General features: G+C 41.5%; 1 long non-coding RNA gene across 3 annotated transcripts; it reads right to left on the bottom strand.

Moving 5' to 3' along the window:
• Nucleotides 1–317: 317 nt before the first annotated feature.
• LOC120384415 lies at nt 318–14,139 on the bottom strand. Of its 3 annotated transcripts, XR_005588876.1 has the most exons (6): nt 13,959–14,139; nt 13,475–13,576; nt 11,980–12,068; nt 8,626–8,706; nt 4,400–4,527; nt 318–2,532 (listed from the first exon to the last, which is right to left on the bottom strand). It is a non-coding gene; the product is annotated as an uncharacterized LOC120384415 (long non-coding RNA). The 3 variants fall into 3 exon arrangements; XR_005588875.1 differs by lacking the exon at nt 11,980–12,068; XR_005588874.1 differs by lacking the exons at nt 8,626–8,706; nt 11,980–12,068.
• Between the last annotated feature and the right edge of the window lie 13,798 nt (nt 14,140–27,937).

A 27,937-nucleotide genomic window follows, 5' to 3' on the forward strand; every position in this document is an offset into this window, starting at 1 on the left:
CTGTAGTTCTTATAATTGCCTAAATATTATACAGCCAACATTGGTTAATGGGCCTTCAGGAATTACATGCAACCCATACACACAAGTCCTCATTGTTCGTTATTTGTTTTTTTCAGACAACAACATAATTTCCCCTATTGCCTTCTTAAATCATTATATATACTATCAGGCAAGTCCAAACTACACTACCATAAGCAACATCAACTATCTTTTAAGTCAATTATATACTGACTAATTTTATCCTATGTGTCTGAAAAAATGGAAACATACTTTAGCAACAGACATTTGGATAAATACAAATAATTTTAATTTCCCCACTTTCATGAAAATTACAGCTGTCTTAGAAAGCCAAGAAATTTCCAAAGAAAATATTGGTTTACCTCACATTCAATGGCTCTGTCACAGCCTTAATTACATATACAAATAGATTAATTTGGTTTCCCTGGTTAATGGTTATCCTCATTATTTATTAGGACAATGCTGTAAAGTCCCTGTTTATTCCTCGCATGATATAAAATGCATCAATTTACTAAACAAAGTAGTAAAATAATCCATCACCTCTCTGAAAGCCTCAGTAATATTTCGACATCTTTAATAGAACTGGGCAAACAATGCAAAAAAAAAAGTCGGGATATACTTGTCAAACAGATTTATTCTGGCTGTATTTATACCCTTTGTGTTTGCTTCTGGTGATTATTCTAGAGCACGAGTTTGCCAGCAAGACCATTCATAATCAGCAAATTTTAAGTGGGTATTTATGGAAAGTGATTTTTCAGGTCCCAGTTCAGGAAAGCACATACTTACCTGCCATCCAGAATAGTGATCTTTCTTGAATCAGTGCCTATATTTGTACATGTGAGGGCTTGTCTACAATTAAAATGCTGCAGTGCCACAGCTGCACCTGTGCTGTTGTAGTGCTTCAGTAAAGTCACTACCTATGCTGACGGGAGGGCTTCTCCCTTAGGCATAGGTACTCCGCCTTCCCGAAAGGAGGTAGCTAAGTCAATGGGAATGTTTTCCTGTCAATCTAGCACTGTCTGCACCGGGAGTTAGGTTAGTTTAACTGCATTGGTCCTGGGTGTGGATTTTTCACACCCCTGAGTGATGTAGTTATACCAACCTATTTTTCTAGTGTGGAGCAGGCCTGAGTATTCATACCAGAAACCTGATTCCAAGACCTTGTCTACACAGAAAAGTTGTACCTCTTTGATTATACCAGTATAGTTTAACCAGTACTAATCTCTAGAGCAGACGCAGTTATACAGTATAGCTATTCATGTACAGGAAAATAAATTATGCATGTACAAGAAACCTGAATCCACCCTAAAGCCTTATACCAGTATCACTAGACTGGTGTTAAAAAAAATTTTATAACAACCCTAGCCAACATAGTTACACTGGTATAACAAATGTATTTAGATTACACCTAAGAGATACTCCTCCAATAAAGGAACAGAAACATATGAAGACAAACAGCATATCAATCAAAAATTAACCAATACAGCTTGCATGTTGAATACTCTGCTCATGAATAGTCTACAGACCAATAATTACTTTGAATAACAAAAGCATCTCAATCTGATCATGGACTACGTGCAAATAAGAGATGCAAAATTAAATAAGTTCTATGTTACAAATTAGTGCAAATCTAGTTGGTGGTATCATCCCAGCTGTGAACATATTTTCCCAATTTTTCAACTGTTGCCGTAACTGGTAAATACATATCTGTATTTGTTCACTGAACAAATTTTCATTAATTAGGGAAGGTTTAACCATAAGGGCTTTTTGTACTTTGACTATCAAAAACCCATTGCGCAGTACAGTGTGTCTGATTTCCACTCTCCTACAGCAAACAGATTCACAAACAACTGTTCTCAGAAAGTTATTCTGTACTGGGAAGTCAGCTGAATATGTAAATTATAAACTTACTGAAATCATTCTTACATAATGAATTCCAATCACTGTATTCCTTCCTGTTTGTTTTAACATTGGAGTGCCCTTTCTAAATCATACGTGGGAGATGTCGAGTTAGGTTAATGAGAGAACTTCAAGGAGAAGAGGACAATGAATTTCTTTATAGTACAACAGGCAATACCAAAACCTGGACCCAGATACATCTGATTAGTCAAAATTCAGATCCAGTTCATGTACTTGAAATCCATCTATGAGAAGAAACAATAAACTCTTCATATGTAACTAAAATATTTGGATAACAGACAACTACTATCAAAAATTAAACCCATCACAGTGAGTTGCAAATCCAGCCTTCTCCTCCATAGGTATGGAGGCTCCTCGGGCAGTTGAATCAGTTCAGTCCAGCTCTGTAAGAACTGGATCTAGTTTTGCATATCACATGAAAGTCATGAAGGTCAGGTCTGTGCAAGCTTCCCACCTGGCAGCACGCAGGGTCTGGGTGATCTGGGTAAGGATTCCAGCTATTGGAGTCCTCCCACCACCCCAATGAGCATCTGCATTGTGCCTGGCTGGTTACTGAGGGCAGGAACGGGGCAAAGGAAATGAGGAGACGATGGGCTGGAAAAAAAGAAAACACTAGTAAGCAAATATAATATATGAATTAACTCATATAGAACCCAACTAGCAGATTTTTTTCCTATGTGGCCTGTGTAGAGAGAGCAGAGGTCACATCACTAAAACAGACACATCTCCATCTGTGACAAATTTTGTACTGTTGTCTGCCTGTATGTATAGAGCTAAGTCAAAAGGAGGCTGTAAAGGGGTTGTTAAAGAATCCATGAAAGGGTTCAATGAAAGCATCTCAGGTATCCAGTTTCAAAGGAGATAAGATAAATCACTGGGTTATCAATTGGGGGGAGTCTCCTTCCAGGCTAAGATGTTTTGCTCTTCTCAAGGCTAAGACTGGGATCAAAGTTAACATAAAATCTCAGAGACACTAGCAAAGGGAAGGGGAGAAGGTTGTTATGGGGGAAAAACTGGTCCTGGGGGTGTGAGTGAAAAAGCCAACATGCGAGGTAATTTAAGCCATCTCTACCCTACACTGATATAACCCCATGGTTAACATGGTTAACAGCCTACAGTTTCAAAGGGGGTTTTCCCATCATTATAGGAACCTCACCTCTCCATGTTAGGTCAGTGGAAGTATTCCTCTGTCAAAATAGCTGCATCTGTTCACGGGTTTAGGTTAGAATAGCTGCAATGCACAGGAGTGTGGATTTTTCACACCCCTGAGTGATGTAGCTATGTCAGCCTATATTTTAAATGTAGACCAGAGGGTGCAAGCTGCAAGCAGTGTACCCCAACTCAGAGATGGGGAAAAAAGCCAAGCCTGTCTGAGCTGTGGATAGAGAGGTTGAGCTTAGGTAATAGTGTGAACAGGTTTCTTGTTTAAAATCCACTTCTTTAAATGAGGTGTGCTCTTTGACAAAATAAAACATGCTTTGTTTTGAAGAGGCTGTTTCTATCTCATTGCACATATGTTGTCCCAGGTGCTGGTGCCACGCCTATTGGGTCTGCTAAAGACTACAACTGGCAATCAGGAAGACGTAACCTAGAGATCCAGTTGGACAGTGGTTGTGAGATCCTCCCCCAAAGAAGAGTAGAGGTTTGGGCCTGCCACTTGAAAGGATTCCTAGAATCCTTGGGGTTGGCGTGCTGAAAAAGGATCTTAGCAGGGGCAACCTACCCAGGGATTGTCATGTCGGTCTATGAGATATGAGCTGGCTACAGAGCTTCCATGGGTACACACCAGCAAGGTACACACCAGCTGTGGTCATCAAAAGATACTTTAATGTTCTGCCAGGTATGGCTGAGGTTGGTTTAAATAAAGCATGTTACACACAGCACCACATAGTGAGTGAATATAATAAAGTTTAGCATTCCATTACAGTGACTGTCACACCATCTATACTCACTTCCTCGTCTTTCATCCAGTACAGGATCTGGCCCTATTTCTTTCTATGGAATCATCTCCATATATAAATAAATATATAGGATGGAATATATATGTTTCCATATATCCGAAAATTTAACAAGGGTAAAACTGTGACTAAGAACACAGTAGACCCAGATCTTCGAATGCTCAGTTTTCTGTTCACTCAACTTTCCAGCTCTGTGCCACACCCTGCAGTCTCTGTGCCAGCAGAAGGCTATGAAATAGGACTATCGATACAGATCTAACTTGTAAATGCCTCTGCATTATTTTGGGGGCAGGGGAAAACAAGAGGGGGAAGGAACATCTCTCTTTCACACACATGACAACATATTTTGGCTGTATGTATCTCTGGAGAGCAAAGGGAATAGGTGCCAGATAGGGACTGCCCAAAGGGGCACATCCAGGAAGGGAAGAGTTATAGACATGGTCCTACTCCCCTTTGCACCAGACAGCACTGGGATGAGAGCAACATGGGGGCATTTTCTGTACCTTTGCTACAGATGCAGCAAATATTGCTGCTCTCCATTTTATCCAGAAGCCATTGTACTTCCAGGAACCCTCATTTGAGCTGTTCTCTTCTTTTCGCTTCCACCACTTCTCCCTAGAGAGTACATATCCTGAAAGAGGCATACATCAACCATTAAAATATTAATCAGTACTAGATATCTCTTTCTGACCATGCTAATAAAAGATTCTTGGGAGCCAGTCCCAGACCAGCTTGCATGGTGCACGTACAAAGGGCGCACACACACACAGCAAGGAGACAGCACAGTCCGTATCCAGCACAACTTTCTACATACATCTTCACCATTCCTTCACCCCAAGATTGCAATCTGGCATGTAATTTAAGGTGTGATTTGTGTGGAGTGGGTGTGGCCACAGGAAAGCAGTGTCCATTAAATTGAAAGATAGTTACTCATGAACCCTTAGGCCTGATCTATGCTAGAAAGTTAGTTTGGCATAATTAGATCACTCAGGGGTGTGAAAAATCAGAATTCTTTCATCAACCTAGTGCTGTCTACACAGGAACTTAGGTCAAATTCTTCTGGCAGCCTAGCTGCTGCCTCTCAAGGAGCTAGATTACCAATACAGATGGGAGAACCACTCCTATCAGTGTAGGTAGCGTCTACACTGAAGCTCTACAGCAATGCAGCTGTACCACTTTAAGTGTAGACAAGCCCTTAGAAATAGAACAGTGTGAGCTAAAGAAACAAGTGCCATCTTGGAAATCAGCAGCTCCACCTCACTACAATCCAGACTGCTCTACCATGTGTGGCCTTTGGGGACATTGGAACAACAGTTAACAACTCACAGGTGTGTTGTGCTAATCAAGGGCATGATCGTTAAGGTCTTTCCATTCATTTTAATGGGGTTTAGATTGAGCCCCATTCATTAACATTTGTTAAGTGCTTTTGGCTGCTTAAATAGGAGAAAATACAGAAATATTAATTATTAGTATATACATCTCAGGTGGTTGGTAGTGAGTAAGAGAAGGAGTAGAACTACCACTTGCTTACTTTGTATGCAGTGTTATGGCTGTGTTGGTCCTAGGATATTAGAGAGACAAGGAGAGTGAGGTAATAGAAGTTGGTCCAGTAAAGGATATTAGCTTGCTTACTTGTTTATCATTGTGTTGCTATACACTGGTGTGTCTGTATTTTGGCCAGTACAAGATCTGGGTGTAATTTCACTAAAATACTAGAAACTTGCTTTTCAGTTAGATATCTATGTTCCTATCTTAGACAGCAAACCGTTCTTTTCCTCTGACGTTTTTTATACTAAGATCAGTGTTTAACAGTCAATGATCATCATTTTATTCTTTCAGTTCCATTAAGATTAAAAATGTTATCAAACAGCACAAGCATACACTTCATAGCACTACTATTTTCAGCCTAATTTACTTTTTTAATTAGAAAGCACCATAGTTAATCACAGCAATGGGCTAATTTCTGGTCACAATATAATCCTTAGCACTAATTTTGATAAAGATTTCTAATTATATTGCCAATGTGGCAGCTTAAAAAAACCCTGCAGTTATACATTTGTATTAATATGAACCAGGCATACTGTACCCAGAAAATAACATTTTTTCCTCTAATATTTTATACCATACAACTTTACTCAATACACTGAATTTTATATATTAAGCTTAAAAATTATACCTCCACATTAGGGTGTACTAGATGTAGTATAGTATCTATTTAAATATCATACCAAATATGTCTGCTATCTTGGGAACTATGTACAGTGCTTCCAGAAAGATGGGCTTTTGAAAGTAGCTATTCCCTCCCCCAACCCCATGTCTAAATTTTATCTCAATTTCTGAAGCAGGAATAATGATTTACAGTGTGTAATTTCAGACTGAACTCTGTATAACAATACCTAGATTTTATATTCCATTTTTTTAGCCAAAAGTGTTTTTACAAGGAGGTCAGTATCATGATCCCCATTTAATAGTTGGGGAAACTGATGCACAGAGAAAATGACTTGCCCACAGTCTGTGGTAGGGTCAGAATTTGAACCCAGGCCTCAGTCACAGTCTAGTGCTCTAGACACTTGTCCATAGTTCCTAAGGGCTTCTCTATATGGCAAGTTAATACATGGCAAGTTGGGGTGTGAATCTACGGTGTATTAACTAATTGTGTGAACTCTGCTACCATGCACTAGAAGTTCCATAGCACTTACTGCGCTTGTAGCAGTATCTACATGGGATTTTACTACCGTGGGCTTGCAACACAACTTCACACCCTAGCTTGCAGCGCACTAATATCACACGTAGACAAGCCCTGAGTGTCTTTAGCCTCCTTTTGCTCATCCTGATCTGTAAATTGAAATTCAGCTGAGCATCTATAAATTGGTAAATTGCCAATTTATCCCAAAAGTCCTCCTTGGAATCTGGATATGCCAGGAACACAAGTGAAAATATCCAGTGTTCACACTAAAATATTAACAACACTTGCCACTTTGTCCACAGATTGCAAAGTACTTTACAGAGATGGGTATAAGCCCTATTTTAAAAAGGGTAAATGAGGCACAGACAGGTTAACTGGACACACACGGTATAATTCCCAGCTCAAGGAGCCATACCCATGCTAGCACTGATTGAGCTAGCATGCTAAAAACAGAATGTAGCTGCGGCAGTGAGAGTGGTGGAAGGAGCTTGTTACCTCAAATATGGGCCTAGCATCTTGGACAACTAGGTAGTCGGAGTGGCTATCCCCTCCTGCTGCTGAGGCTACACTCAATTTTTAGCATGTGGTCTTGCTCAGAGCTAGCATAGGTATATCTCAATAAGCAGGGACTTAAATCCACAGCTCAAAGTATAGATATACCCACAGGGCTGTCCTTACCCATACGCAAAGTACGCAGCTGCTCCAGCCCCTGCTCCGGCTCTTCCCCAGGGCCCCCGCCCCAGCCCCACCTCTTCCCACCCCGCCCCCAACTCCCCTGAGGACTCCAGAAGCGGTCAGGCCTGCACTCACCAGTAAGTCGAGCGACCCGGCCCCAGCCTGCTCCACTCCCCTGCCCCCCAGCCGCACCACTGGTGAATGCTGGGGGGTGTTTCCCCCCTCCCCCCAAGCCTGGGAGTCAGGGGAGCAGAGCAGGCTGGGGTCGGGTCACTCCACTTCCTGCAGGAAGTGACCAGCCTCCCTCCCCCCCATCTCCCACAGAGGCCTGGGGCAACCCCCACCCCCACATACCCTGGGGTGGGGCCCCACACAGCACCCCCATGGAGGCCTGGGACCCCAAACTTCCCCCCTGTGGGGGGAGGGCTGCGTAGGGCACCAAAATAGCTAGGGATGGCCCTGCATACCCGTTGTGAGCTGGTGATGGTGTTCTGGTGGCCTGTCTATGAGTTCATCCCTCTAGATCACCGCTGCCTGTGAGGTTGATATATAAGTTGTGTGTGTTTAGCCAGTATTATACCTAGGTTTTAATTTCAGTATCCTGGATGTGTTTGACAGTATTATGCTTTCAATATACAATGGCTGTTTTCCAAAAACACACAAGTGGACATGGATTTCAGCATGTGATTCTAAAGGTAAGCAACTTCCCCACCAGCATGCAGGTTGAAAGCAGACCACATATAGCAAGTGTTAGTCTGGAGACCATTATGAACCATTCAGAAATGGCCTAGTTACACTGTAAGACAGACAAACCTTTAACTGCAGTGGTACTATAGCCCAATGCAATATTTTACTGTTTTAACAAAACCGGACACAGCATCAATAGTAGTTGTACAAGGGACAAAATTCTCTCCCCATGAATAGCAATGGCAAATGAAAGCTGAGAAATGCCTTGGGGTGGGGCTCATGGCCATTTTTTACTTTGTACTCTGATAAGAGAAATTGAAATTTACACCATTAAATAGAAAATATTTGAAAGCAGCATAAGCTGCAGATGAATTAAAACAGATGTGCTGAATACATTATTGCCAGAGAGAATTTTCACATGTTCATGTTTCTAAGAGAATCCATCTCTCCACCTCTCTCGTGTTATAACTGAGAACTGTAGAGAAAGGACCAGCAGAAGCCTGCCTGAATTTTTTAAAGTGGTACAAAATTACAAGTACAATACAGATGTGTCAGGCACTCCTGAATTTATTTGTTCTCAATTTAGTGTGTCTCTAATAATAAACCTCTCACATCCATAGAACAATCATATGAAATAACTTTCCAAGGCAAGTAAATAATCATTTAAGGTTTGTCACTTACTTCACCTCTGAAGCCTCACAAATATTATCCATTATTTTAAAATAGTCCTTCACTTTCCCTCCAGCTGCATGCACTTAAGAGCTGAAAGAATGAATTAATATTAACATTCATGTGAAAATAGACAACATTATGGTCATGTTTAACTTCCTTTTCAGAGCCCTTCTTCTCTCCCTGGCAAATTTTATTGCAATTTTATTGACAGATGCTTCTGAGGCATCAGAGTTGAAAAGTAAAATAAAAAAAACCCAACAACAACAACATGCTACGTTTCTTTAATAGATGCTATTTTCAAGTATTCTAATAATTAGAATATAGAACACATCTAAATGTAATATTTATTTCTTTACTAATGGAATATTTCTTATTAGAATGACAGATTCCCATTTTACATTTCCTCAGGCTTTTCCCAGTGGAATTTCAAATCCTTATTTCTAGACATTCTAACTTTAATCATGTTCATTTCTATTCTGTGATCAGAATATAAATGGCTTCTCTTCAATCCAGGCATATAAAGAACTACATTTTTCCTCTGCCTAGCTAGTCAAGCTTCTCATTCTGCCAATCCATCCCTCCTAGGATAACAATGGCTCAAGTTCATTGTAGAGATGGGGCTGTGGAATGGTTTATACAACGAACTGTTGTAAGCACTCCTGCAAGCATTCATGGACTTCCAAAATCTGGGTACCAGACACCCCATGTAAAGCAGACAGAGATTTGTCCTTTCACTCTGTTACCTTGTCACAATAAATCATCTTATATGGGTTTATCTTCTCCTTGGAGGTGTGGTTTACACTAGCTTTTCTGCATTTTCACTTGTGTTGAAATAGAATTTTAGGAGTACTTTTCTCCAGCTATTGGATGATCTCAATTATTTAAATGTCAGCTACCGCACATCCCTCTTCTTTAAATGTTGTAAGTCAGTTTAGCATTCCCTAAAGATAACAGATTTGCAGTTCTGAATATAGAAATCCTCTGGCTGTGCACAGAAGAGCTACAATGCTTGGAGCAGAGATTTTCCTTCGCTATCTTATCAAAGTACTTCAAACGCTAACCTGCAGGGGTCATATTTAAGTGTGATAACCAAGTTTCTATACCTACTCATTTTTTACCTCACTGTAGATGCTAACAAGGATAGCCAGGTTGTGATGGATATATGCATATGTCATCTAGAAACTAGAGTGATACCACCAGTCCTTCTCAGATTAGTGAGATAATTGTTATCAAATACTACTAACTTACGCACTGACCTGTTTGGGCCAGTGCTAGAGGTGAAAGCAAGGGTACTGGAATAGTTTGTATAGCGGGGGTGCTGAGAGAGATTGAACCAAACTGTAAACCTTGTATATGATGGAAACCACTTCAAGCCAGAGAGTGAGGCAACACACCCAGCAACCCTAGTTCCAGCACCTATGGGTGAAAGTCTCCATTTCCTTTTATTTTCCTGTTTTTCTTTTCACATGGCTGGGAAGTCTGACTGATGCTGGGCTTCAGCATAAGACATTTAGAGGCAGACTGAGCCCTTTAGTCCCATTGGTGAACAGATACTCCCAGGATTTCAAGTAGGAGCACTGGTGGAAATAAACTGGGTCACCTGTGTTAGTAAGGGATTCACTATCTAGTTACTCAGGAAGTGACGTACAGCAATGCTCCATTAACCTCATAAAACAAATGTACATTAGCATACTGTGTAGGCAGAGCTGTGAATTGCTCCATATTTGTAATATACATATATTTGACATTCTGAAAAAAGGAAGAGCAGAGGATGCTAAATTCTGCTCTCATCTACATTGGTGTGTATCTAGATTAAGTGCATTCAATTCTTTGTATTTACTACCAATTTACACTGGTATACAAAGCAGAATTAGCTCATAATATTGTGTGTTATGGGGTTGAAGGTTTCCAAGAACTGAGCCAATCAGTCCCACATTCCGCCCTTCTTTTTAGAGTGCCAAATGCAAAACTGAAGCAATTCAACAAGGTATGAAAGTACAGTCATATTTTGTAGACAAACTCAGTCTCTTTTGACATTGTTGAAGCAATATGTCCAATCCCTAAAATAGTCCATACTGCAGTGTGATGTATAGTCCTACACCATGCAATGGGAAATTTTGAGAACAGATGAATACTGTGTGCACTTTCACATGTCATCAGTACAAAGTTATTTAGCAGAATTCTTCCTGTAATTGCAAATACTGGGAATGTTCAGTGTTCAATGGTCCTCGAAAACTCAGACTTCCAATTGGTTGATAATGGGTTCTGTTACCAGTGTACAATGAGCCGTGTAATACTGCAGCACATGTGAGCATCTCCTGGAATTCTCAACCTCCACCAGAAGGTTTGAGGGGGGCGGGGGAATTCATGACAATATCTAAACTTTTGGATCGATGCATTTCACTTTTGCTGCATTGACATGTGGCACATGTCTACCAGTCCTAGACACAGAAGGTGAATGGATGTTTTAAATGCAAATGGAGCAAAAACAAAAAAGAATTTGCAGAGATAACCATCTCGAGGAATCTGGAATTAACCAATTATTTGGTGTCACCCTGGAAGAAACAGGTTAAGACTATCTGAAATGTCTTTCCCAGTTACAGAACTGCTGCCATCTAACCCATTTTCCTGAAATTCACCTGAATTGTCTAACCAATCAGCAGTATGCTCAAAAAGTTAAGTAAGAAAAAGGAATGAGTCTTCAAGTTTTAACAGCATATAACGGTGGATAACATGCTGTGGCAATTAAGACTTTCTTAACCAGAGTCTTTCTTTCTGCAGCACTAAAGAGGATTGCAGTCAGTATATCTGCTGCCTCAAGAAATAGTGCATCTACACAGCAGCTGGGAGGGTACTCCCCAGCACAGTCAGATAGAGACACAGGCTCTGCTCAAACTAGCATGGTTGAAATAGCAGTGTGGCCATAGCAGCCCAGATGGGCTGCTTGGCCTAAGCACCTGAGTACAAGCCTGCCCAATCTCCTGGGTATGTATTCCGATAGCTGGCCTGTGCTGCCATGGCCACGCTGCTATTTTTGGTGCACTAGATCAAGCAGAAATAGTGCATGTCTGTCCACCTACACTGGGAAGCACCCATATCCTTAGAGCGGTCAACAACTGTGTCCTCCTAAACTAGGGGTATGTCTACACTTAGACACTACTGCAGCTCAACTGCACCACTGTATTGCTTCAACGTAGACACTACCTACTCTGATGGCAGGTATTCACCTTTCAGCATAGGTAATCCACCTCCCTGAGAGGTGGTAGCTAGGTCAATGGAAGAATTCTATACAGGGGTTTGGATGGCATAAAGAAACTTTTCAAAACTGTGTTATACAATAAAAAAAAAAACCCTGCCTCTTACCTCATGCTACACGCTGGCTATGTAGTCTGCATTCTCCAAAAGGGACTTCTGGTATTTGTGACACAGAACAGAGTTCAAGACATTCAGCACTGATTGTTTGGAGAACACATTTTTTAGAAAAAAGGCAGATAGCCTTTAAGGAGGTGATATAATCTCAATTATTTCAGTAATCTAAAACTGAACTATGAACTAACTACCACAGTGTGTTTTTACCATCACTGAGCTGGAAAAGGACATGACTCCAATTGGGATAAACATCCCTCTTTAGCAAACCATAGGGGAAGGTTTTCAAAGGCACAAATGTCAGTTAGGTGCCTCACTTCCACTGAGAACTTGTGAGGACAACCCAGCTCCACTGTCTCTACATCCAAATATAAAGATGACAAAAATTTCTGAAAGTAATTTCTAAGCCAAAATTACTGTCACCTTCCTTTGATGGTCAAAGACAACTTGTCAATTTAAGGTTGAACATGGTACTTAGCACTTGGATAACAGCAAAAGATATTATATCTTCTTCCACCTGGTGGACTCTTGTATTACACCATGCATGTCAGTAATGAAGACAGATTCATGCTATTTATTTACTGACACTGACAAGTGTACCTGTATTTTATCATTAAGGTCTTGGTTTTCCACCGCATACAGCCCCAAGACAAAGCACTGTAATAGTTAAATAAAAACAAGTTTAGATAACATTGGTAGACTGGCTGAAATCAACAAAAGCCAGGAAGTTCTAGTCAATGCTGACAATCCATCCTTAACTCATTGCTGCCTGGAAAAAATATAGTAGAGAGAGAGTTTGTCTATACATAAGAGTTGTACCACTTTAACTACATAATTACAGTTAAAGCAGTATAACCCCATCTAGTGTGGACACAGTTACAGTGGTATACATGAGTTTTTGCTGATATTCCTCTTCCTTTAAGGGAAAAGAAGCTATAATTATATGGGCACAGAATTTTTATAACAAAATAACCCTGCTCACACTAGCTTTTTACTGGTACAACTATATCAATACAACAAAATCACCGTACTACCCAAAATAGCTAGACTGGTAAAATTTTAAGTGTAACCCAGGCCTTAGTTACACTGATGTAGGGACAACCTTAGGCCCTGATCATTACACATATGAGTAAAGTTACACATATGTTTTAGTGTTCACGGGAATATGAAATTCCTGGCCTATTAAACTAAGCTTTCGCATTATTTGCCTTGATGTATGTTGTTATTCTTTATTAAAGATCAGTTAAGGGCAAGATCATCTTTCTTACTGCAAGGTCAGCCTTCTTTGCTGGGATAAACACTTGCAGTATGTAAGTTTTTAGAGCTGACTGTGGCCTGTTTTTAAATGCATATTATTTATCCATTAATATAAGAGTCACTGCCAAGATGTTCAGAACCAAGTCTGAATTAGCTTTCAGCCTCCAACAATTCCTCCTCCACCCCGATTGCTGATCCCACTGAAAATTTTGCCAGCAGTATCAGCCTTACTAACCTTATACACTGGTCTTTGATGCTGTACTGTAGCAAACGGCTTCTTGAAGTCCAAGTAGATTATGTCTACTGCTTCACTCTGCTCAGTTGTCATTGTCATTTCCTTGAAGAAATTAATCAGATTTGTTCAGCGTGACCTCGATTTTAACTAGCTTTGAGCTATCTAAGTCCATACCTGTTCAAGTGTTCTCCTATTTTGTTCCTACTCAATGAGTCTGGAATGTCTTTGAGGTCTGAAGCTAAGCTTTGATCCCATTCTAAATAGGACTATCACACTAGCTCCACTCTATTCCCTGGCTTCTTGTCACCTCTTCCCAGCAGAGAGTTAAAAATCTGCTAATAGTTCTTTTATTTCATCTTTTAGTATGAACTGAGGCGAGGTGGCAAGTTGTATGGGCCTGTGGTGCCCAGGCTCCAGCTATATTCAGGGTCCAGGGCCTGGCTTCACCAATGTTTGGGGCCAGGTGTAAACGGGTCATACTCACCCCTGCCGCGCCTCCTGCTGGTTGGGCCCAGATTGTCCCGCAATTCTGCCCCGGGAGCGCCCTCAGCAGGCTGGTGACCCGCCTGTTCTCTGGCCCCGGCGTCCCTCCCTGGACCCGGTGCCCCCTTTCTATAACTGGGTCTCCCCCTCCCAGGGGAACCCCCACGCTACTATCCCCACTTGCCTCAGTAGTGGCTACTGACAGTCATGGTCTAGCCCCACACCCTGGGGCAGACTGCAGTATCAGCCCACTCATCACAGGCAAAGGGGGTTTGGACCTGCTGCCTTGTCCTACCCCTGGGTTGCCCTCTGCAACCCCCAGTACCTTTGGCCCACTGCTAGGCCGCAGCCTGGGGCTTTCCTGGCTAGAGCTTCCCTAGCTCCTCAGCCTGTCCCCCAGCCCTGCTTCCCTCAGGTATCTAGCCTCAGTCTCTAAGCAACCAGGCCCATCTCTCTCTGATGCAGAAAGAGACTCTGTCTGGGTGCTGGCTTCCCTGCCTCTTATAAGCCCTGTTCCTCAGTTTGGGGCGTGGCCCCCAGCTGCAGCCACTTTCCCCATCAGCCCAGCCTCCAGCTGCAGCTCTCAAGCCCTGCCCGGCTGCTTTCTAACCCCTTAAAACCCCGGAGCAGGGTCCACCCTGCTACACCAGGTCTCTCCCCCTGCCCTGCCTGCTGCCCCTTCGCACCTTCCCTCAGTGTCCCCCAGCCCCCACTTGCTGCCCCGCGTGCCTCCCCCATGTGCCAGAGCGTCCCTGCCTCTCCCCTGCAGCTCCATGCTGACTCTGCTCTGCTGGCTCCCGGCATCAACCACTGCCACAGGGTCCTAGTGACACCTGTCCACAAGAGGCAGGGCAGGCTTCCCTTACCCTGCCCTTCCGCCTTGGACCCTTCTGTTTTCCGAGAGGACCATCCACCCCCCACCCTCAGTGAGGCTACAGTGAGGGGTAGCAGCAAGGGAGGAGGCCACATGTGATGGCAGCTCCCTCCCCCCGCACCCACCACAGGGGAGGCAAGGTGGCTTCTTGGACCTGAGAGAGGCCATAGGAGCACATGCAGTGACAGTGGCGGGGGAGAGCGTGCTGTCGGGGGAAGAGGGAGGGGGCCCTCCCCCAGAGCTTGCTGCTGCCAGGGGGCAGAGAGCTGGGGGAAGTCCTCTCTGGCCCCAGCCCTGGGGAAGCCTGAGATGCACCCCAAACTCATCCCCAGCCCTGCCCCACCCCAGAGCCCTCACCCTCACTAAACCCAACCCTCTGCCCTAGCTCTGAGCCGCTCCCACACCCCAAGCCCCTCAGCCCCAGACAGAGCCCTCATCCCCCCACCCTAACCCTCTGCCCCAGCCTGGAGTCCCCTCCTGCATATGAACCCCTCGTCCCCAGCCCCACCCCACAGCCCTCACCCCAAACCCGTCATCCCCAGCCACACTCCAAACCCTCGTCCCCAGCCCCACCCCACAGCCCTCACCCCAAATCCGTCATCTCCAGCCACACTCCAAACCCTCGTCCCCAGCCCCATCCCACAGCCCTCACCCCAAACCTGTCATCCCCAGCCACACTCCAAACCCTCGTCCTCAGCCCCACCCCACAACCCTCACCCCTGCCCCCTCACTCCACCCTCTCCTACCTCCAAATTCCTCCCAGAGCCTGCACCCCTTGCCCCATCCCAGAGCTTGCACCCAAACTCTGCCCCAGAGCCTAGACTCCCACCCCCTTCTGCACCCCCACCCACTGCCCCAGCACAGAACCCTCTCCTGCACTCAAACTCCATCCCAGAGCCTGCACCCCAGACCTCCTCCCCGCATCCAAAGTCCCTCCCAGAGCCTTAGGCAGGTGGGGGGGCAGAGTTGTGGGGGAGGATGGGTTCTAGGCATCACCAAAATTTCTACAAAACTGCCACCCCTGAACTGAGGGATGAAGTTCTTTCTGCTTTGGAGATTCCTCAGTCATTCATCTATTTTTGGATGTTCTGATCAGTTTCAGTCTCTCCGCTCTTCCAATCCTTTGAGTTTGCTGCATCAATGTTCACTAGCAATCAGTAACACTCAAATATTCAGGGCTTCCATTTCTAAAAGTTACTTTTATTGTGGTTTTTGATTTCTCATTTCTTTTTTGCTTTATTTATGAAAACAATTTCTTTAAAAAAAAAGCCTTTTTAACTTGGGAAATCCTTCTTTCATTTTAAAGACTTATCTCATAATCCAGTGGTTCTCAACCTAAGATTTCCAAAGGGATCCACACCTCCATTTGAAATTTTGTAAGGGTCCACGAATGAAAAAGAGGTCAGAACCACTGGTCTAGTCACTTTCAGGCCATATTCTGAAAAGCTATTTAGGCACTTTACTCCCAATGGCCTCAATGGACATTAGATAGTGTAACAAGGTGGGGTTCCTTCACCCTGCAACTCCTTGCAGCAAACCATCATTGCATGCTCCCATAGCAAGTTGAACACCATGTGCTTTATTTACAGCATACTATACAAGTGCTTGTTCCCCCTGGCACAAAGCTTTGCCTTCTCCCAGGCACCAGGTGAGAGGAAGGAGAGACGTCTCCTCCCTGAGATCCTGAGCTTTACTCACTTGTTGGCTTGCCCCTCTAGCTTCCCCATCTCTCTTGTAACTGTCCTCAGCTTACAAGCTGAGGCACTTGTAATTGTTTGGTCACCTGCTGCTTAATCAAGTATCTCCTCAGTTTGTCCCACATGGGAATGTTTACAAACTGCACTGGGGTGAGTCAGCCCTAAGCTACTCACATGCTGTCACAGGTGCCTAAATATCTTTGAGGATCAGGGCCTGAAAGTTCCTGTACTAAGGTTAAAAAAAACAGGGAGTCTGGTGGCACCTTAAAGACTAACAGATTTATTTGGGCATAAGCTTTTGTAGGTAAGAAACCTCACTTCTTCAGATGCATGGATACTTGTACTAAGGTTGTATGTACTTGTTATACACAGAACTAGTGGTGATGCTTACAGTGAAGGTTGCCCAACACTTCCCATATAAACCATTGTTTTTAATTCTTTATACTTTTCAAAAATTTTAGCAATTCTGGCCTACATTTTCCATGCTTGGTCTCTGCCTCAAGCTGAATGGATTTTGTTGGACATTTTGAGCAAAAATGGCACAAGTATTTCCATGAATAAATTAGTGGGAAAAAATACGTATTTTTGCCAATGTTAACATTTTTCTAGTCTTGCTGTTTTTGTTGTTCTGCTCTACCACCTCCCTGGTTTGGAGTAGGAAGTTAAAATTTGCCAAGAGGATGGCCCCAAATATTAGAGAGATCTTTCACAATCCCACTGCAAATTTGGCTGAGTTATAAAATATCAACTATCGCAGCGTGTGCCTGTAGTAGAACCAGTTATACACTTGATCATTTTCTGAATGTTCCAACTGCGGTGGCCCAAACTTCTGGACCCCATTCAGTCTTCTGTATCATCAACACAAACATAGTCAAAACTCCACCTAAGACACTGACAGAACTGATCGTCAGTTAACCTCCCCTGGCTTCTCCTTTCCCCGTTCTATGGCAAAATGAAGATGCACTGAGCTGGGAGCCAAGAGGCCGTAATTTTCATCTTTTCCTCTGACTAGCGTAATAATCCCATGCAATTCAAATCTGTACTTAAGCATGGTCATATCCCTATCCTAGGTCAAAGACAAGTATAATTCTCCCAGTTTTACATATGGAGCAACTAGAAATATCAGAGGTTGTACAAGGTCACACATAGTGGAGCTTGGAGTAGAACCTGGTAGAACATCCACTCATCCACCTGACCATGCTGCCTCTCACAAAGAATAGGCCAAGCCTATGTGATTTTTGCAGCAATATCATTGGCTTGTAGCACTCCAGCCTTGGAAATATTTGTCAGACCAGTGTGGGGAGCTATGGAGCAACTGCTTTCCAGGACATGCTCCCTTGCAATCCTGTAGAAATATCATAGGAGAAGCCAGTGGAAAGTAATTCTACTTGAATTTCCCTGCTGCACTTGCATCCTCTTTGGAAAGAGGACTGTCCCCAAAATGTTCCACAATCTTCTGCACTAGCTGCAGGGAAAAAGGCAGGCTATTGCAAATGGCATAAAATGTTTGAGGGAAACAGAAAACCCTAAATTGCTCACTGCAGTCAATGAGGCAGATACAGGTGTAGACATTTCTTTGGTAGGGAATGCAGAGGCAGAAACTTCCCCTGAGAGGTGCTGAACACCTGACTGAATACCTGAAATTCCACATGATTTCAATGGGAGTTGCAGGTGATAACTGAGTGCTCAGCACTTCACAGAATATGGCCTGTGGTTTCCTTGCTACGGTTTACCTGTTTACTATGACACAGCTACTCTCCTCCTTATACTGGATGACCCCCTTCTAGCTAGACACTCTTTTGTCACATTCATCACTTAAGAAGTTTTACAGTTGAACCTTTCTCCTTAAATGCTGTGTTGGCAACTAGCCCTGAAAGTGTACAAACATGGTGCTCAGCAAAGTGGAATTCTAAACACCTGTAATCCTTTTCTGCAGCCCTCAGTAGCAAAGCAGGATATTATGCATCAAGAGCCAAACCCTCCTTGCCTCAGTCATGCAAGTAGTTCCACTGATGTTACTTGTAAAGCAAGCAGGCTTCCACTTTGGTATTGTATGTAAGATAACTCACTGTTCTCACTCAACTACAATACTTAGGTACAAGGGTTAAAGTGGCAACCTTGGCTGTGAAGTTCTCTCCCTTTGTTAGGTTAAAACTCACTTTAATTCTTATACTGTAGAATGGTTTTTGTGTGAATTCTATAATATATTGCAAGAATAGCTACAGGGGCAGAGAAAGTTGGGGCAAAAGCTATAGAGGATGTAATAGTTAGACAAGAATGTTAATTCTTACAGAGAACCTTGGAAGCTTGAATCAGTCTGTGCCACAGCGTTCAGGAGTTCAGCAATGCTCCATTCATTTGTGCAGCTAGTCTCACTATTATGAAGCCTTCTGAAAGCAATTCATTCATGGGAAGCTTTGCATACAGTTTCCCTCAGGAACAGAAATGAAACCTAGGAGATCTTAGGAAAGCAAAAGGAGCAGCAACAGAATCAAATAGGAAGGCATACAAAAATGAGCTCTTTTGTGATTTTACCTTTTCATTATCTTTGACATCTTTAAGAGTCTTAGCTGTGTTTCAGACTAGTGGCCTAAGGCAGTGAAACTGGGAGAGATAATTTTACTGCAATCCAACACACACACACACATACATACGTATAAATATTGAATTGACAAGGTTGTGTTGCTAATTTACACAAGAATTGCAGCAGCCCAAATAGCCTGTTGTATTTCGATGTAGACAATTGTATATGATCCTCATTATTGCAGAATTTAACTAGACAAGTGGATGATGAGCAAGAGATATGCAATCTGATATGCTATGGAGAAGTGAAATCAAAACTCAATCTGACCAGAATTTCACTGGAGAGAGCTTCTGAAGAAAACCAGCAACAGTATTTTTGATTAGTGGTGCTATTCACAGAATAGGTCTGAAATGACAACTATATTAATAATTATAATTTGATGATTCTCCTTGGGATTCTAAATTTGTCTGGGAGTCTCTAGATTTGTTTGGGAGTCTCTAGGTTTGTTTGTTGGTGGTTGATTTTAAACACCATTATTGAGAAATTAAAAGACAAAAAACAAACAAACAATGTTTTGTGCTCCCTCTGCTGGCTTTGAAGCAGTAGGTGACTCCAAAACATTATTCCCAAAGCTGTGCTGTGCTGTGCAGTGTTGCTGCATAATAAACAAAAATTTGGATGTTAAAAGCTGCTGATGTATAAAAGTTGAAATTGGTGTTAAACAATCAAACCAAAAAATAGCTAACTTAAACTGATCTCCATTCAAAATGCAGCAACTATCTACATATAGAACTTTGAGACAGGGCTGAGGGTACAGTTTTTGGAATGGGTTGGAATGGGGTCTTGCCTTGGGTCAATGGTTAAGTTAATTTACTTTATCATGTGTAGGTGTTAAGTTGCTGGGAATGAGATTTTCAAAGGATATGTCTGTGCTGCAGCTGGGAAGTGCAATTTCCAGCTTGGGAAGACATATATACACTAGCTTTGGTTGAGTTAGTGTGCTAAAAATAACAATGTAGCCATGGGGCATAGGCAGCAGAACAGGTTAGATACCCCAAGTACAATCCTGTCCAAGACCCTAGGTCCATACGAGGACAGCTAACCTACAGCTTACTTAAAGAAGTCAATAGGAGCTAGCTTAAGTATCTTTGAAAATACCATTGAGGTGGTTAGTCCAACTGGAGTGGTAAATGTAAATTATTATGGCAATGCCTAGAGCATTACATGGACCTTCCTTTATTAAATCTCAACAAACAAGAACTGTACAAAGGACATTAAAATGAAAATTAAAACTATACTTATTACTGTGTAATTTCAAATATACCGGTATGTGGTTTCTTGCTGTCAGTGTAGCTAGTGATTTGTTAGTGAAATGAAACTTAAATGAGGAGGTTATGTGTTGGTGTTCCATTTATCCTTTCTTACAAATGCACAGTGTTTGCTATCCCACACTGTATTCAGAGATACACATGTCACAAATAAGACAAATGGCACTTTTGCTGGTAGTTGCAGAAGTGAGAGAAAGGATGGGATCTGGACACTGAACTACACCACTTTGTCACCCCTGCAGATAACAGGTCACATTTTTAAAAAGAATTTCTTAAAATATTTTTGAGGAAGAAGTCTGAGAAGACATTGCAGGAGGGGATGCTAGATTTTACTCACCTTGGATAAAAAGTTAAAGGGAACAGTCAGCCATCTTAAGAACCATTATTTCTTATACAAACAGCAGTTAAATGTTTGCAATATGTTTTGGTCTGATTCTAGTTTAAATTAAGAGCTAGCATATGCATCTTAAGTAAAGACCATAGCAAGGAGATATGTAGAGTCCCCCTCTCCCTAGAATACCATCCCTCCACAGTACCAGAAACATTGTGCCTCCCAGAGAAATCTAGCTATGTGCATGGAAATAAATTGCTACCCTCCTTTAAAGGGTAGGGCTCATCTCCCTCCCCCACCACATGGTCAGTCAAATACTCCCCCATAAGATGGGGGAGTTGGAGACATGGCTTTGCTAACTCTCCATCCCTTTCTAGCATGATGCTACTCCTGGCAGGAAAGCTCATCTGTATCATTCCCTGAGCACATTCACAATTCTGGCTATCCCTTTTACGGGCAGCACAAGAGGATCCCTTTGTCCCTTCCCCCATGCATAGGTGTATTACAGTTAGCAACAATCTAGTCCTAAATCAGTATTAACTGCATTGGAGTCAACTGAATTACAACAGTGCAACACCAGTATGATGGGTTGGAGAATCTGGTTTGTTGGTTTTAGCACCTCTCACATGTTTGTGGGCTCTTACTTTAGCTTTTTTGGTTTTGCTATTTAAAACAGTTTTGCAAGAGTACAAAATGCCTTATACCATTCATCAAGAACTCTATAAAAAATGAAGAGAAGATGTGAGAAACTTCCGCTAGACATTTCATTATCTTTAAGAAACAGAACATGCTACCACAAAGAGGCATGATACATCACCATGGGAAGTTTCAAATAGCATATTTTATGGAAGGTGAATGTTTTGCATTACAGAAAAAAACAAAGGTTTAATTTTATTCCAATATTTCCTGCCATCCTACCAGCCTAAGGGTAGAGCCACCTCCAAATGCAGTATTTGGGTAACTAGAATGTCATAGAAATGATCACTACAGCAATAACTGCTTTTTGGTGAAGAGGGAACATTACAGGGAATCAAAACCAATTCTTTGGTTGTTGGAAATGCTAATTAGCTTTCCCTATATTTTGGGGGGTTTATTTTTTCTTAAGGAAATCCTCAAAACATAATTCATTCCATCTTTTTTAAAAATCTGGTTAGGAATAACATGAAAATTGAATTACATAAACCATTCACTTGGCTCAATTTTATTAGAGAAAATTGAGACTTGGGGAAATATTTTGAGCATAATTCTATGAAAATTAAATCCCCAACTCCATTTATTTTTAGTGGAACCTGTGTGCCTAATTCCTCTGGATGGGTCACATTGATAATGTAATCCTTCAAATTGGTGTGCTATTTCCCACTGTGGTAATAGCTAGATTATCCCAGAGTTAGACCTAAGCCTACAAGTTTGGATATATATTGACACATCTCAGAATTAGAGAGATCAGATCTGGCATTTCAGTTTGGGTCCATCCTTAGAACATACCAAATAGGTCTGAATTCTCATTTAAGGCTAGAGAAAAGGGTCCAGTATGTGCGCTATGCTTTTTTATCAACAGAAGATGTACTATTTGATACAATTTATAGAAAATACCCTCCTCATTTCTGAGATTCACCTGCTTTTCCCACAGCAAAATCCTGCACAAAGTAGTGTCCCAGGCTTCTGAGGGCACATCTTGAATTAATGCACTAAGAACCAACTTCTCTTCCCACTGTCCAGCCTGAGTGCTGGGTAGATGCGCAGCTGGGGAGAAAGGAATCTTCCCACCCAATGTGTGGAGCAGCTGTGGATCCATTCTGCAGAAGTTACTGAAGCCAATGCCTAAGTATCCACCCAAAGGGTGCACAACATGTTCTGCTTTTCTCTGCACAGTACCTTCCAATTGCCTTTTCCCTAGTCTGCCCCCTATATGATGCCTCATAGGAAGCATGTACACCTTATTCTTCCTCTCCATTCCTTTTCTGTTGCAAAGGTCATGAAGCAGGGACCTATATTTGACTCTAAGACTCAATGTCAAAGTAAATAAAATCAGGGTAAAATCAGGAATAGATTCTTAGTGGGGTGGGGGGAATGTCTTCCTGGCTACAAAATCCAGGACAGCATGGGCCACTTGGCAAGTGTGAAAGTTCAGCAGCTGTAGAAACAGACTGATAGCTGCATCGAAGTTCCCTACCTGCATGTGAAGCATCATTTGTCCATCTGCTGAACTATGTCCTTTAATTATAACACAAGGTTTTCTTTTTAAGTGTCTCATACTACTGTTTCTTTAGTAAACAATGACAGTAACTAAAACCTTTATGTCTCCTCCAGGCAAAGAGAGCACCCATAATAAAGTTGCAAAAAATATGGCCTAGACTTTAATTGGCTAGATTTGTACTTTTACAATACATGATGAAATGTTACTGATTGAAAAAAAGAGGTAGTAAATTCTTGTTAGTGCACAGAAAATTACTGCAGCACTTAGTTTTATATGCAATTCAAAGTGAAATGTTATTAATAAAAAGGCTTCTGATAGGAAAAGTTTATTTTAATATGGCATAATGTACCTTCTACTTTTTTTGAATAAGCAGAGATATTTCTGCTGAGCAGGAAATAACTATGGCTGGAGAGAAAGTTGAAAATTGGGATGGTAATGTTGGAGATATGGGTTTAAATCCAGAGCTCAGTAATATCAGAATTAACTGTTGCTCTCAAAGGAGGCTCACCAATAAGCAGAGAATTGGGGAGGAAGGGGTGTGGAAAGGAAGAAGGTTTATAATACTAATGTGACTATTTCATGCTTTAAAAAAATCACTTACTTTGTAGGTATTTTGGCTTAGTTTATCAAATATCTAATTATTCATATCATTTTCATAAATGGATAAAATGGAAAGGAACAAAAATTAAAATCTGAATCCATGGCAACTGGTGTCCAAAACAGAATAGCTTAATCTTTGATTTAGAGCCAGCCAGCAGGTTAACTGAGCAATTCCACCCTTTCAAAATGGATTTGGGATGCACTCCTAGTGGCATCTACATTGATTGTTACCATTCTGCTGGCCTAAACATTTTTTCCAATAACCTATACATTGAGAATATGATCTTGCACCTGAGATTTGTTCTTAGGTACACACACGTGCATAGGCCATGGTTAATCTTACAAATCACGCAGAGGTACATATATGTTGACATATAAAAACAGGATTGAACTAGAAGTTTTGGAGTCCTCAGAGCAATTTTCCTTCATTTGGAAACTTTTGAATCATGAGGAGAACTGAGCCTTTCAAGATATAGTCACATTCTGAGGTACCTTCTCTTTGAAAAAATATTTCTCTTGTCACGATCAAGATGATTTATACAACTGTAGACCTCACATTCTCCCACTGCTGTTTTTATAAGCCTGATATCTGCATTTCAGAGGAAGTGGCCTACAGGGTTTTTTGTTTGGTTGGTTGGTTAGGTTTATATAGAGTAATTCAGGTGAGGAAGGTTTAGAATTGAAGTATCCAGAGAATATTGGTAACTGTACTCTGTGGGTTGTAAAATAATAATAATAAAAATATTGAAAATTGTACAGCCCAGAAGAACTGGTGGGTTCATTATAACAATTAGGACATTTTTTATAATACCACTTCCCTTGTGCCTCCCTCTGAAGGATATCTAAGTGCTTTACAAGTATTAATAAATTAGTGTGCTGAATACACTTCTTCTAAGGCACTTAGTACATCCTGGTGAAGTAAATGGATCTTCCTTTTTGTTTTGCAGAACATTGTTATACACTCCAGATTGGTCTCTGCTCTTATTTACCACAGCAGAAGTCAAACCACCCCATAACCAAATTTTGCTCTTCCTTACATTGGTGTAAAGCTGGAGTAACCCCATTAGCCCAGAGTCACTTCAAACTCTATGCACTCAACCATAGTAAAAACAGAGTTTGGCCAAGTTGTCTGATCATTCTCTGGTGCACCTGCATAACTTCACTCTCTCTCCATTTGTTTGGGAGGCAGTTGCATGTCTCTTCCTCTTACCTAATGCTTTAGTTAGTTGCATTGCTGGTAATAAACAAAACTCTTTCCCTTCAAGTCAGTACTTAGTAACAACCTATGGTGGGAGACCCATTATTTTAAGGGTTTCGGAAGCACTGTTCAAAGAATGTTAGAAGACGACATCTTTTTGTAGCTTGACCCTTTTCTCCAGCAGAGACTGGACTCCTGTTGGAATATATAGTCCCACTTCCAGCCAGACACAATTTGACCCATAACATGAAGTCCTGTGAATCAGGACATTTAATAAATCATAAGTGACTATTTGGCTATATCTGCCTCATTTTCAAGTACCATGAATTCCTCCTAAATGGACATAGATTGTCATGTTAAAAAGATTGCTTTCTTCTTTGGTACTTTATTACAGCAGATCATGAGACCCCCTCGTAATCAGATTCTTCCTGGAAAAAGAACAGTTTATTGAGTTATGTTTGCTATTCACTGTGGGGCACTTATACCATTTCATTTAGACTGTATTCACTCTGAGGAATTAAGCCAGTATATTTGTGTTTCGACCCTGATAATTCATTTCATTGCCAGATGTTAAAAGGATATAGGAAATAAACACTTGAAAGAAGACAGAAGCTATGTGTATCTGGTTTACTTTACCGCTGCTAAGATCTTCCTTATCCACATATCAGAAGCTTGTAAAACACATTGTCTAAGCTTCTGAGAAATAACTTTCAATGTACCTAAGTATTTTTCTAAGATTCCAGTTATTTCTGGACAGTTGACAGCTCTAGTTTTTTTGTAGTTAAGGAACAAACAAAGCAGCCTCAAGCAACATCATTTTTTTAGACAAATTACCTTTCTAGAACTCCAAAGAAGTAATCTCAATCAGACACCAGATGATCTATTGTCCTCTCATCCATGTGCGCCACTTCCATTACTGCAAATCAAGAGAATACACCTCCTGGTATTTTAATCAAAAGCACCTCAAAGCTGGCCCTGTGTAGAATAGAGGGATGTTTTACATAGGTGAAAATACAATACATGAAAAGAAAGATTGGTAATGTACATGTTACTGAAAGAAAATAACCATGTATTAGCTTAGGTGCTGATTTTAACCAGTGTTATGCTAATGTAACTCCAGCCCACTGAATTCAATGCAGTTACTCCTCCTGACTTACACCAGCATTAGCTTAGAATCAGGACTTAAGTCTATAATGTCAGCATTAGAATACACAGAGTGATTACAGTTGTAGCACCAGATTTCATTGTGGAGAGTTTATTAATTAACTGGAAAAGCCATCCAGGTAATTGGGAGCATCAAATTAGGGATATCAGACACTCACCAAAGATAGCCTTATATGTACAACTTTGATTTAAAACCTCCTAGTCTCTTTATATCTGCAGAATTCCAACAGCTGTAAAATATGAACACCCTAGCCCAGCAATACAGTAGACATAACTATTTGTAATAATAGTGGTTTTGTATTGAAAATACCAGTTATTTCATCTCACAAGCCCCAGATTTTCTTCATGTTTATCCATACAGCTGCTTCACGATCCCCTGTAAGGGTGAGATAATCAGAACCTCAACAGCACATCACACGAAATTGCATTGCAACACACCAGAAAAAAAATTGAGTAAACCTAACAATTACCGTGAGAAAACATTCCCTGGAAAATAAGACTATCACTTTCTGTATTTCCCTGTTTTCCCACCTTGGTCCTGATGGTCTATTACAACAGCTAGCTGAAAAAAATCTATTTCCTTTCTTTTTGTTTATGAAGCGAACAAAGCATATTCACTTCCCGTAGACTGACACTTGTTCTCAATTCCCTCTCCATGCACAGGTTGGTTTTTTTTGGTCCAGAGCCAGAGAAAACACTTACTATTAAGTTCATTTCTTAAAATATTTTCACATTCTTTTCCAGGATATTAAAAGAACCCAAAACAAAACACTGAGTAGTGTTCTATTAATACTATAGGTTCCTTGTTCCTGGTAGGATTGGAAGATGTCTGTGAATAAATCAAAATATAGGCTCTTTTACCTAGCCTTACGACTTGAATAAATTATTTTGCTCTATACAACTGTACATGAAGTGCACGGTGCATTACTTTTAGGTAACAACAGCACTCACAACCCTTTTTACCCTCTTGTTCTAGTGCGTCATTTGAGAAGGCATAAGAGAGGGTATGTCTCCACTGGAGCTGGAGGTATAATTTCCAGCTAGAGTAGATGTTCCCAGACTAGTGCTGATTGACCTTGTGAGTTAAAAAAGAAGTAAATAAAATAGGAGTGTAGCTGTGGTGGCACAAAGAGCAGGATGGGTTAGCCACCCCACATACAATCCCATTCAACATCCAAGGCATGTAATTGAGGGAGCTAGACTGTCCTGCTGTACATGTCCCACAGCTACACTTCTATTTTAGTGCACTAGCTTGTTCAAACACAGACTGGGTATTTCTACCCAAACTGGAAATTACACCTCTAGCTCCACTGTAGACATATCTTTAGGGTCAGATCTAAAGATTAGTGTAACCATCCTCTAAATTGCCTTTAGCCTCATACCTATTGATACAACCTAATCTATGCTGGGTTGTATCTTTCAGGTTTGGGTATATCTGTTACAAAAATGATACCCTGCTTTGGTAATATTGTTGCCTCTTGGCCTGAGTGGTTAGTCATTGTTCAGGGTCTTGCCAGGCTGTTTCCAGTAGATGGGAAAAATTGATTATATAAGTCAGGTGTTTCTTTGGAGCTTCAATGTTTATTAAACAAAAAAAAAAAACTTACTTCCCTGAACATAGCAGGAACAAACAACAGTAGACAGTTTCTCTGCTCACAATTTCCAAGTCTGCTTTTCCAGATAGTCCTATGCCCCAAGGAGCTGTCTCTCTACTCCCTTTCAGGAGTATCCCCATGAATGCTTCTCTCATTGTCTGCTGTTTGTCTCTCAGCTTTCTGATTGCGTTCTGCTTTTGACACACCAACACACCAGCAGCAACCAATCAGTGTCCTAGCCTCTACATTTGCAATCAATCCCCCTAGAAACTCCCCTGGCTCATGTGACTTAGCATCTGCTCAGGATTTGTCATACTGGCCAGTGCCTTGGGAGGTGGCTTCTGTTATTTCAACTATCAATACATAAAGGGACATTTAATTGCTCCTTCACTTAGCCTGAAATAAAGGATGCTTGGTACACCATCAACTTTACCCAACTTTATCAGGGATTGATGGCAGCCAGTAACACCAT

Source organism: Mauremys reevesii, linkage group 1 (assembly GCF_016161935.1).
Source record: "Mauremys reevesii isolate NIE-2019 linkage group 1, ASM1616193v1, whole genome shotgun sequence".
In the NCBI taxonomy this organism is placed as follows: Eukaryota; Metazoa; Chordata; order Testudines; family Geoemydidae; genus Mauremys; species Mauremys reevesii.